Source organism: Ambystoma mexicanum, chromosome 11, assembly GCF_040938575.1.
Source record: "Ambystoma mexicanum isolate Mex_15411 chromosome 11, UKY_AmexF1_1, whole genome shotgun sequence".
Classification (NCBI taxonomy): domain Eukaryota; kingdom Metazoa; phylum Chordata; class Amphibia; order Caudata; family Ambystomatidae; genus Ambystoma; species Ambystoma mexicanum.
Genome location: NC_090934.1, coordinates 690573777 through 690586989, shown reverse-complemented (window position 1 = coordinate 690586989; position 13213 = coordinate 690573777).

Here is a 13213-nt window from a genome sequence, read left to right as displayed (position 1 = left end):
CTATCTCCGACCCCCTCCTCATAGTCGATTGTCTCGGCTATCTTATGTACCTGGATATCCCGGACAACACTCCCTCACTTGCATCGGGAATATACATGCAACATATGGAACCCACCATAGTACAAAACTCTGCCCCTTTTTGCTGTCAACACATCCAACACGTACCTATTCTGTAATGCAACTAACCGCATGGCCTTTATCTCATATGTAATATTAGTGAGTATATCAGCTGTTTCACTAATCATGGTCTCCACTGCCCTACTTAGTCTGCGTACCTCTTGGGAGTTCAGGAATATTCCTACAGGGAGTGTCATTGCCTTTACTATGTCAATAAATATATGCAGATCAGTATCTGATTGGTCAAGCCCTTTCCTTATCTCTCTCTTATACCGGTGTTTAGCATACATTTCTTTTGGGGTATAGATCATAGCAGCAGGTATTATCCTGGCAAAATAACATGTTCCTGAAAAGTTCCTGGGAAGCCATAGATAAAACCTTTTTATTACAAACACATGCGTACCCTTCAGTCTCACCTATACCCCTACTATACCTAGAAAGATTGTATATTATACTACATCCCAAAATAGTTTCTCCTTTCATTCCCTTGAAACAAATGTTCTTCCTTGAGTACTCTCTGGTTACCATCAAGGGGTTTGGGGGTAATTTCCCTACCCTTGCTTGACCTACAAGGTCTCTTAAAGAGTAGGTTAATACCTCCTGTTTCATATTATGAACTATACCTGCTGATATGTCTGACCATTCCATTGTAAAGCACCTGGAAGTATTTGGCATATACTTGTCTAGTGAGAGAACCCTCATCCAAAGCAAAATACACCTGTCAACTTCTGGTACCGCAAAAGCATACATAGGTATTCCATCTCCTGCATGGTGGGGAACATGACTACATATCCAACAATTTGACAAATTCAACGCCTTCTGTGTTGCATTCATTAAGCGTATATATGCATTCCTACTATACTCTTCATCTTCATGACCATCATGCTCATGCCTGTCTCTACTATATACATAATTGATATTGGTATCATTTGAGGAGTTTGCCACGGGAAACATATTCTTAAATTCATACATTGAAGGGTGTTCCAGATACCATACAAAATGCACCAAGCCCTGTTACCACCAAGACACCTGCCATACATAAAACAGTCTTTTCCTTTGTTGTACATCCATATTTGTCCACCTTCATCCGTCCTTGTGGGTGGGCAGGCAGAGCTAAATCCTGGAGTTCCATCTCACTTATCATTGCTTCTGCCACCTTAACTGAGCTTATGCTGACACTTGCAGTTTAAGTTCCGTGGCTTGGCTGAGTCCTAACGTCTAGCGTTCTACCCTAATGAGCAGCCTCTCACTCTTACAGCTTACGTTCCCAACCCTATTTAAAGCTCCAGTGTCTTTGTACCCTAAACGTACAGGGCGCACCAGCGGCCCTTTCACCGATCTGTCCCACGCCTCGTTGTGCCTTGTCCAGGAGGGACGCCGGAGGCCCTTCAAGCAACTGCTTGTTGTCTTCGGCAAGGCTGTGCACTGCTCTGACTGACAAAAGAGTTTGTGTCTCTCTAACAATCAATTCGCAGTCCTTACTCGTTGCCTGGCACATATACTTTCCATGAACTCAGGTTGTACCTGAGGATATCCATTGGCAGAGGGGTCTGGGATGATTCCATACAGGCTCGTTTGTACCCCGGTTGATTGCAATGGTTCTATAGCAGCAGCTTTCTTCACATGACTTGCATGGTACCAGTGTGGTTTGCCATCAACTTTCAGTGCTGTCTGCATTGTCAGCAATACCTGGTAGGGTCTTTTTCAGCGCGGCTGCAGGCCACTAGTTCTGTCAAAGGCTTTAATTACCACCCAGTTCCTGGGTTTCACATCATGGCCCGGCCCAATTGGTGGTACTGGGGCCGCATTTTTCACCTGCGTATGTATAGAAAGAAGCCTTTTAGTCAATGCAATACAATATTGTTGCAACGCTGGCCAGGTTTGTTCAGACAATCGTTTTGGGTGTTCAGTCCATGGGTGCGTTTGGGTGCAGCTCTCATGCTCAGCAATGCCAGGGGCAAGGCATCAGGCCACTTCAAACCTGTTTCTGCACATACCTTTACAAATGTGTTCTTAAATATTTTATGTATTCAATAATTCCTGCTGACTGGGGGTGAAACATGGCATGGAATCTTTGATCAATCCCCAGTGCCTTGCATACCTTTTCCACCACCTTGGCCGTGAAATGCAACCCATTTTCTGACCATAGATAGGTGCGGACCGTATACAGCGGTACCCAATGGTTCAATACACACTTTGCAGTGAAGGCACCCCTCCTGAATAACCACATTTCATTACCAAGCAGTAAGCAAACTTGTTTACAGGTTACAGATGTATAAAATCCATATACACCACTTCAAAGGGTTGTGTGGGCAGTTTACAGTGCCCTGCTGGGGCCGGCACACCCTTTCCAACATTGTACATTACACTGATTTTGCACTGCTTTGCCCATTGCTTGCAATAGGGACCAATTCTTTTGTTCTCCCAGACAGTTTTTAGCACACTTTCAGTGTTGTAGCATTTACATGTGTTGGTCCATGTGCCACGCTTACTACAAAAGGGAGGTATGCATCTGGTAACAACGAACTCCTTGTGTTCACATTTGCCCATGCCCCACTCTCCAGTTGTCTTATATTTTCATCCGAGTGCCAGGTTTTCCTTTCTTCTTCTGTTGCATCTTCCTGGATTCTTACTACCTGCTCCCCCACACCCAATTCCCCTCCTTCAGTTTCACAAATATATTGTCCAAGTGCCGCTGCCACCGCCCTCATACATCGCGGTAATCCTCGGGCAACTGCATCCAATCCAGTTGAGAAGTAGGCACATGGCCTTTTCCTCCCACCTTGTTCTTGGGTTAATACAGACACAGAACACCCATTCACTTCATCCATAAATAAATAAAACATTTTCTCATAACAGGGTGTCCCCATATCTGGTGCGTTACACAAGGCGCTCTTCAACGCCACGTACCCCTCTTCCATCTCTTTGTTCCATTCGAAGGGTACGTGGTGTTTCTCATCCTTCAATGTTTTTAACAGTGGTTTAGCTATTACTGAGAACTCTGGTATCCTAGTGCCTACAATATGACAACATTCCCAACACCTTTCATGTTCTGGGAATCGGCATAGCCTGAATCAACGCTACTCGGTCTGTTGACAATGACCGCCCTTCTTTTGACAAAACATAGCCCAAATAGTCAACTCGTCGCTGTACATATTGCATTTTTGCTAAAGGCACTTTGTGATAATGTTTTACCAGGTGAAACAGTACCATAACAGTTGCTTCCCATATATCATCTATGTATTGGACCGAGGATGTCCCTGTTGGTAGCATTTACCCACTCAGCAGTTCTTCCTCACATCACCAAGCTGCACTTCAGCAGAACCAGCAAAATGGCTTCACTGGCTCCTGTAAGCACCATTGCCTCACCCGAAAACTGTGTTTTGCAATGACAAAAACGGCTGCACCACCTCGCCAAGCGCATATTGGGCAGGATGGAACAAGGGGGGCACATTGAAAAGGCTTGCCAGGGTGTCCTTACATGTACAAAAGAAGGGGAGCGAAAAATAACAGCGCCGCTCCACTGCAAGCCCAAAATTCCCATTGAAAAAGGGAATATTTCACAGTCAAAATAATGCCGCTCTGATGCCATTTGTCCCTGTCCTTCATCACACCACCTTTATAAAAACTCTGTCTTGCCCAGCCATATTCACACTGTGCTCCATCAGAAAAGAGCCTTATTCCTGAAAGACAGACTGTGCCAGCCAAACCTGAGACGATCAACAAAGGCTTTCCTTCAGCTACACGAGAAACGCTTAAATTGTGCTACAAAATATAAAATAATCACTGCTTGAAAGAAAGTCATAGCTTTCTGTGCACATGTCAATTTCATGAAGACATTTGCCTTGTACAGACTGTTGTGTAAAATAAGCTCACTACAGCAACAACAAAGCTGACCAGATTTCACTACTAGGCCAAAGCATAGCTGACTCCACTCCAGCAAAAGCCTAGTTTAAGAAAATCCCACAAAAAAAATCCCATTAAAAGAAAGGGGGTGGGGGGCAGGCTGTGGTACCTTAGTATCCTGAGACCAGACCGGCTTGTCCACTACCTGTGCCCTCCAGTGTCCCGCATTGCCCAGCTGCCTCTCCACCAAGAGAGTCCACCACCCGGTGACCCGAGCAGTGCAGTGACCAAACCCTGCTGACTGCTTCAAAATTCCCAAACCCCAAGCGTAGACTGCGAGCATCCCACACCCCACAACACACAGTTTACCCCATCCTGATCCGTGTGTCCCTGTTCCACTTCTCCAAACAATCCCATCCCCACCCCGGAAACCCACTGAAACTGCTAGAATTCTCTGCGCACCCTGCCGCTGAATCTCCCAGCGCCAGGGCCACTTTCCTATTTTCCTTTTGTTCTGCATAAATCATAAGTCATTAGCGATGCAGAATGTGTAAAATAAAAGGAGAGATAGAATCTTTGAAACATCTCACACTACAGTGTACCGGTTTAAGGAAAGAGCGAGAGCAGTGCTTGGGGGACATCATTAGAAGTCACATGACAAGGAATGTTGATGAGTGGTGGAAGACTCTTGTAGAAGGAGAAATAATGAAAATAACATTGGCACTCATAAGACTAGTGATTCTAATTCTCAAGAAACTAGAGGCGATCAACAACATGACCCAGGAACAATAAGGTGTTACCAAGCTCTGCTATCAGGATACTGTACATCAAACTGAAGACACATCATGGAAGAATGGACATGATCAGGTTAAAGGTTTCAAATATGGAAACCATACAATCTGTTTAAATAAAATAAAAAATAATTAGCGATATTTTGACCACACAAATCAATTCTCCCCAAAGAAAAAGGGACAGACCGCACGAAGGGCCACAACTGCAGCGCACCCTGATATTCACAGGTGGTGCCCCTGCCCTCCCAGCCACCAAATCCAATCCAAGTAAAACCCGTCCTTCACCTTAAAACTGCCCCTCTCTTCTTTACTGCTACACCCTCCCCCAAACGAACCTCACTCCACCTTCCAAATCTCCCTCAAAACACCAGCTAGAGATCTATTTCCACCTCTATACCATCCCTGCGATATACATCTTTCCCCAGTCCAAAAACCGCATTAAGAATTCAAGTATTTCACCCGTTTTCCTCAAATTCGTTTGTGTTATTTTTAAACGGGAATTAGGTAAATTGCAAGTTTTCCAACGTGTCATTTGACTGCAGCATGTTCTAAACTTTCCACTTGTTTTCAAATTGTATGCCTTTTGCTGATCCTTGCCTTGTGGTTGCCAGTGATACAACATACCTGCTATTGTGATAAAACATATGTATATCATAATTTTGACCACACATTAAGTAATTATTTGTAAAATTCGATTGCCATTTTAGACCTATGCAAAGGGTTTTGCCCCTTATTGTATGATTTTGATTCTTTTTAGTGCCTCCTATTCCTGCCTACCTGTTGCTTCTTTCTATCCACTCAGAATTTGATTACTTGTGGGTTGAGGGAACATTGCAGGGGGGGAACCTTAACTTGGGTGCTATCTATCCTAATTCAAAAAGTGCTCCTATTCACTTGTGCTTCATATATGTTCCAGGAGAAGGTCAATTAAGTGCATTGCTTCCATTTTCATTGTAAATATCACCCCATTGGTGATTCCTGCCCCACATAAAAACTGCATGATTTCTTTGAATTATTATTATTTTTTTATAAATAAATATTGGTTTTTTTTCAGCAACCAGCCTGGTTCACGGTCCATTGCGACCCGGGGTATTTGAAAAAGGGTTGTAATACGAGTTGTGTACCATCTCAAATTGAATCCGCATAAAAATAAAGAGAAAGGCATCTCAGTTGTACGCTAGATACTAGGCTGAGACCAAGGTTTCACACATTTGAGACAAGGTACACATTTGAGACATCCTGTCACTGTACCCTGTGGCTTCTTATGACTGAACCGCATTGGGACTTTACCTTGGATCCACTTGTATGTAACTGATAAACATCATTGTATCATTAGCCTACTCACATATCACGGTACCTGTACAATACCTATCATGCCTGTACATAACTTTCTGTACTTTCACCTTCATATGCCTGTAAACCGCCCTCACTGCAATGTACTTTCATTTATGGCATGTATGTGAACTACTTTTCTATAACATGTATTTTATGACATGCGCCCAGATGTCTTTGGCCAGGCGTACTATATAAATAAACAAAATACAAATACAAAATAAAAGGCGTGTTACCTGATTGAAATCCTTAAACTTAACAACAAATTCCCCATGACTTTTGTTTCGCTTGTAACTTCTACATCTGGACCGGTCCTTTACATCAAACATCTATCCTTCCTTTCAGTCTTCACAACAGACCTCATCATTAATACGTACCATAAAACTGATACTCTTGTCCCAACGGCCTTACCAACCATTTCTCCTACCTGCACTCACCTCTTGTGGGGTCTTCGCCTCGAAGTCTGCTGGACAGTCCTGTCGTCCGGCGGGGCTGGCGGAGGAAGGGTAATGCGTTTGTGCAGTCAATGGTGCTTCTTCATTCGTTGGGGCTCCGATACCATTACTCCTCCAGCCTCGCCCTGGAAGGCCTCACCCAGTGAAGGGCTGCCACACCTTTGGGTCCCTTCGTGGTCACCAGTAAATGGGGGTACCCATTCGCTCACCCCACTTCTGTCAAAGGGGACTCCACTCCAAAAAAGACTCAGACGGTTGGTCAAGTCATCCATTTATTCAATTTCAGCATTCGCGAATGGGCATGACTTCCTGCACATTCAAAAGACTGCGCAGGAGTGAGCTGATAAGCATTAGGTCTGCATGGTTTATATACATTTTCAAATATCATTGGCTCCAATCTCTAGCACGTGCACAAAGAAGGAGTTTACATAAGCATAGCAGTTAGTCACGTAATCTTCCTCCCCCCCATCCCTCCTTCGTGCAGAAGAGTTCCTCGTAAACACACTCCTGGGGTGAGCTGATAAGCCTAAAACTGCACAGTCATTACGCCCTTCTCGGCATCTCAGGGGCCCTCTTCAGGGAATCCACTTCTGCTGTTCATGACTATCTTGTATCTGTCGTGTCAGGCCTTTACCACCCTCTGCCCTTCTTCTTGGAATTTGACATCTGATTAATCAAGAAAACAAACTTTGCAACACTGCCTAGTCGCACGCAATCACCCTTTCCTACTCTGGGGCTCTACAGGATTCATCTTGCTACAGCATGGGGAAAACCTTACTAATTTTTGTATCCCCATTCCCTACTTTGTAAATGTTGCATATTGCTGTATGCTCTGAATATTTTGTACTGTATCTATAGTTTGAATTTATGTATGCCCGTTATGAAACCATGTCTAAGTTGTGCCCTGATGCCTCCGGGCCGGACGGTGCGCGTTACAAATAAAACAAATACAAATACAAATACAAATTATAGAGATCGCTCAAAAAGATCACAGGAGCATGTGCTTTTGGCAGGGAGGGTAAAGTTGAGGATGGGAATGACCATAGACATTGCCAAGACTATGGGAGGTCAATGGATGGGTAAACAAAATACCTACACGCTATTTGACCAGCAATGCACTTGCACTTGAAACAGTCTCAAAAAAGGTTCTACGTACATTTTAAAGGATTATTATCTAAAGACATGTATGGTCAGGTAAACTGGAAGTGAGACAAAATCACTTGTATTTCACATGGGTTTTAATAGGGTTAAAACCCCAAATATAATATTCCATTCTCTGCTTGGTGCATTTTGAAAGAAACAGCATTTAAGAGCAGATTTTTAGCAGCCATTGTGGGCATGCTTATTAGACAACACACACTTCAGGCTCCCACGCCATTCTAGCCACACACATTATTGAAGGGACCCTACTATCCATGCAAGCTCGTACTTTGAAAAGACTTTCTTCTGCATTAGACAGTGTTTCGCAAAACCAGAGCATTTTGCTCACGCTGCATTATATTATGAATGAAATAGAACACAGAAAATCTCATCCCACATAAAACACTTCACAGGTTTTATTTAAACTTAGATCACATTTGCATTGAGATAATTGGCTCTGGAGGATGCCTCAAAGATAAGTACGAACAGAAGGCAGGGATGGGCCATGAGGCAGAGATGGGCCTTGAAATGCAAGAGGACTCAGGGCAAGGAGCAGAGATGTTCATCGGGTGTCCCCGGCTATTATAAATTAATCGAGAACAGTTTATTGCCAGTTATACGATTTCATGACATCATGGGGTGCTAGTGACATTAATATGTCACTCGACCTTCACTCTCAGGGTTTATGATACCCCCCCGGCACCCCACGATGGCATGAAATTCGAGGTGACCTGACATCTTTCCTTTATTCATTGATGTTCTAATAGACGATTTCGTTTTTGTAGAAGTTACATAAATGATCATATCAGGTGCCATACACTTAACCTCTCTAGCTTTGTCGTATTCAGTACCTTCTCCACAGCTCTAAGCTTCCCTGCTCCTCGATACCTGCATATCACTCTGTAGCACCTAGAAGCAACACTGTTCCTCACATGTGCCAATTCACACAAGTCTCACGTGCCAATATACATCCTGGCCCTGTTTAATAACTCCCCAAAGACCCCCATAATGTGTGGTTCTCCTTTCCCGGCTTGGTGTCCGATAATGAAGATTACCCCTGCTATTGCGCAGGGAGTATTTATTCTATTAAAGACTAGGAGGCGAGCATTATGCTTCAACTTCTTTAATTTACTACTCTTCAGCAGTTTCAACAAACTCCAAAAACCATAACAAAACACTGAAAACAGTCTGAACAGACTTTTCTTCTTTTGAACTACAATCCCCATAGTCTCTGTAGTCCATCTCAGTCCATGCTCAGAAATGACCACTTCCTGTCCCTAAGCTCCTCCTCTCTTTTACTCGCTCTGAAAGTCACACTGAGGACTCCACACTAAGGGCCTCATTACACGGACGGCGGTAAGGGTTAACGGTCACCGTTAATGGTAACGGTGACCGTTAACCCTTACCGCCGTACTACGAGGTCCCTTTGCGGGTTGGAGAATTTAACGCCTGCTTTTTGCAGGCGTTAAAACCCAACCCGCAAAGGGACCTTGGGGCTAATTACGGCACCGCAAATTTGCGGTACCGTATTTAGCACCTTCCCCATTCCCATTATGCCCTATGGGGCAAAAATGGGAATGGGGAAGGGCAATGGTGGAAGGGGGAATTACCGCCCCATCAACCTTGGAGTAGGGCGGTAATTCCCCTTTCCGCCAAGGCGGTGCCGGTAATTTACCGGCATGGACCAAGGTGCTAATAGCACCTTCGTACACCGCCAACCGTGTAATGAGGCCCTAAGTCTTGCAACTGGCAACGACTTGAACCACTCCAACCGAATGTCGAACTTCCCCGACTCCAGACGACTACCTCTGCTAGTCTCCTACATCAATTGTTCTGCTGCTCCTCTCCTAGGAATAATAGAAAGCAGAGAAATCAGGGTGGCATCCATGTATTGCCAATATCATCATATTATTATCACATGCAATCCACAATATCCTGTGCAATAAATAACTTGGGTGGGAATTTACACCTTTGAAGGGCTTTCTGCGCGCTATAAGCAATTGCTTGGTATTTGCTGCTCTGTATTCTGCCGTCCTGCTCTCGTACTTTTTTACGCAGCTTGCTATGCACCATTTAGCTCTACTCAGGAAATATGGGTAGTGAACTGAAGATTTCCCTGTCTTAGTTCTTCCCACTATAGTAAATGTTACGCCCTCTGGTCCGAATGACCTTCTATCCACCTCCAGTGCCCTCACGTCTGACACGCGTTTACAAGAAACTAGGCACAACAGCATTGCTAACTTTCCTGATAACTGTTTCAGAGATAAATATCTGTTGCTGGGCCAACTCTCCAACAGCTTAAGGACTGATAGAACATCCCAGACAGTCTTATATCGAGGTTCTGGTGGTACTCTAAATTTTGCTCCTCGTATAAGCCGAACCACTGCTGGATGTTCACCCGCTGGTACCCCCTTGATAGGTAGATGTCCCGTGGATATGGCGGACCTGTACACTCCTATGGTGTGGAACGCTTTACCACCTTGCAACAATTGAGCTAAAAAGTTCAAAATCATCACTACAAGCGCAGAAATGGGATGAACACCTCTCTCTCTGCACCAGCTAGTCCACTTGGCCCAAGCCGCGTCGTAGCTCCTTCTTGTGGACGGAGCCCAGGATTCTGCAATGAGCTGCGCAGCCTGAGACAAAATGTCTGGCAATGCCCAGCGTCTCCTGATATCCTGCACGCGATGAGCGGGAGAGTCCCCCTCACTCTCAGAGGGTGATACAACCCAGCTGGGTTTGTGAGCAGATGCTCTAATTCTGGGAGAATCCTCGGGTAATCCACTACCAGCTCCATAAGAGTCGGGAACCATACTTGCGCCTTCCAGCACAGTGCTACTAATAGCAACTCCGTTGTCTCCCTCCGACACTTCGCTAGAACTCTGCTCAGGATCATGAATGGGGGAAATGCGTAGTGTGGACCTCTGTTCCATTCTTGATGGAACGCATCCGTCCCTCGAGCTCCCGGGTCCAGCCTCCAACTGAAATATTCTGCTGTTGGGTGTTCAACCAGGATGCGAAGAGGTCTATGTGTACTGGCCCCCATCTCTCGGTCATCCTCTGAAACGCTGCTGGATCCAGCTTCCAATCGCTGGAATCCGTGAGGTAGCGAGAGTTCCAGTCTGCTATTACGTTCAGCGTCGCGGGGAGGTATTCCGCTGTGACCTACGTCTCTGACTGGAGGCAGAAGTGCCAAAAGTCCTTCGCTAGTTCGGCTAGCATTCTGGATTTGGTGCCGCCCAGGTGGTTTATGTATCGCACTGCCGATATGTTGTCCATCTTTAATAGGACACACAATCTGATCTTCCCCTTCGTGAAGGCTCTGATCGCAAAAGATCCTGCTAGTAATTCTAGGCAATTTATGTTCCTCTTCGCTCCATTTCCCCCCTGTCTGCAGGTCGCTGCACCTTTCGCCCCAGCCCACACAACTGGCGTCGGATTCTATAATCAGATCCGGTCTGTCTCCGAAAATGGCATGTCCATTCCAGGCGTCCATATTCTTTAACCACCACTCCAGCTCTGTCTTGGATTCCTGATCTAACGGCACCGATTGATGGTATCTCAGGCCTTGCTGCAGATGCCTTATCTTCAACCTCTGCAGTGCTCGATAATGTAATAGCCCTGGAAAAATGGCCTGAATAGAAGCTGCTAACAGCCCCACAATCATTGCTAGTGTCTAGAGGGATACTATCTGTCTTTGCAGACATCCTCTCAATTCCCTCTTGATGTCACAAATCTTCCGAGCTGGAAGCACGAGCGTCGCTTTCCTGGTATCCAGGATGATGCCCAGATAGTCCAGCATTTGCGCTGGTTCGGTATCTGACTTCTCCATGTTCACTAGGAATCCTAGAGATGATCACAGGTCCTAGACCCATCTTGTCTGGTACTTGAGGGTCTCTCGATCCTCGGCTAGTAGTAGTAGATCATCTAGATAAATGATCAATCTTATTCCTTTCTCTCTTATCGCTGCTGCTACTGGCTTCATCACCTTGGTGAAGGCCCATGGCGCAGAAGCAAGCCCGAAGGGCATAGTCTTGAATCGCCAGAGCTGTCCTTTCCAGCGAAAAGCTAGGAAAGTTCTGAACTCCTCTGATATTGGGATCGTTAGGTAGGCATCCTTCAGATCCAGTCTCGTCAGCCAATCCTTCTCTCTGAGCTAGTCTCGGAGCTGATGGATGCCCTCCATCTTGAAATGACGGTAAACTATCCAACCGTTCAGCTCCTTTAAGTTTATAACTGGGCGCACTTTCTCTTTCCTGTGCACCAGAAACATATTGCTTATAAATTTGGGGTCTCTTGGGAACCTTTCTATGGCGTTCTTCACTGCTAGACGGCCTAGCTTCTGGCCTAGAAGTCTCTGCTCTGCGTGCTCTAAATGCTGCTGGTGAGGCCTGCGCCTTTGCACGCTGGCGGTTGTACAAACTCTAGGCGCATACCCAAAATTGTTTGTAACACCCAGGCATCGCTGGAAAGCTCGTGCCAGTTTCTCAAGAACATGCCAGTTCTCCCCCCCACTGGGGGATAATGCACTGCTCTCACCTTGTGTGAACCCTTGTCCACGACCAGATCCTCTTCCTCTGCGACCTCTTGGGAAGCGTCCTCTGGATGGGAAAAAGGAGTCCTGCTGCCTATTTTCCCAGTATTGGGCTCTGGGATTCTGGGGTCTTCTTCCACCCTGGTTGCGACCAGTCGAGCGACCCCTGTGGCAACTGATCCCTCCAAAAACTCAGTTGGGAAAAATCTTCCGGATGAAAGCCTGTGCCTTCTCCAAAGACGCGTAGGTGCCCACAAAGCGTCCCATTTCCTTGCCGAAGGTCTTTCCGAAGAGGAGCCCTTGAGCTGCCTCACCGGCCTCGTATGAGGCTAAATCACTGAGCTTTGCGTCTATTTTCAATAGAAGCCCTCTCGGGCGTTCTGATGCGATGGCGCAGTTTGCATTCCCTAAGAGGCATACTGCTCTCTGCGCCCAGCCTGCCAGGGCGTCGGGGTCTACTTCTTCCCCCATATCTCTGGCTCTTTCAGCCAGGTCCATGATTTTCGCGAGAGGTCCGGCCAGGTCCAGCACCTTCTCTTGGCGACTCCTCCAAGATCTATCAATACCCTTACGGGGGTCTTTGCTTGTTTTTGAAACGAAAGTCAACATTTTGGGATCTAATTCTGGCATCTCTGCCACTTTTGCTCGGAGGTCCGGTCTCGGGCATTCCGCTTGAAGTCTCTGGCGAACCTCTTTGTCCAGCGCTGTTCGTAACCTCTTGGTCATATATTGAGCCACTCTCGGCGAGGGCTGCCAGTCCGAGGATCTCAGGTTCCGGATGCTGTCAGGATCGGACATGTCCTCCTCCACCTCTTCGAGGTGCTTTTCTTTGCGGATTCTCTCTCCCTCCGCTAGGTTTGATTTCCTCCTCCTCTCTTGATTCCTCTTCATCTTGGGAGGGGGGTTCACCTTCCTCCAGCTCCTCTTCCGAGCCTGGGTCCTCTTCTCCACTCCTTCTTCCCCTGGAGTGGGGGTCCTGAGGTCCGGCACAGTCTGAC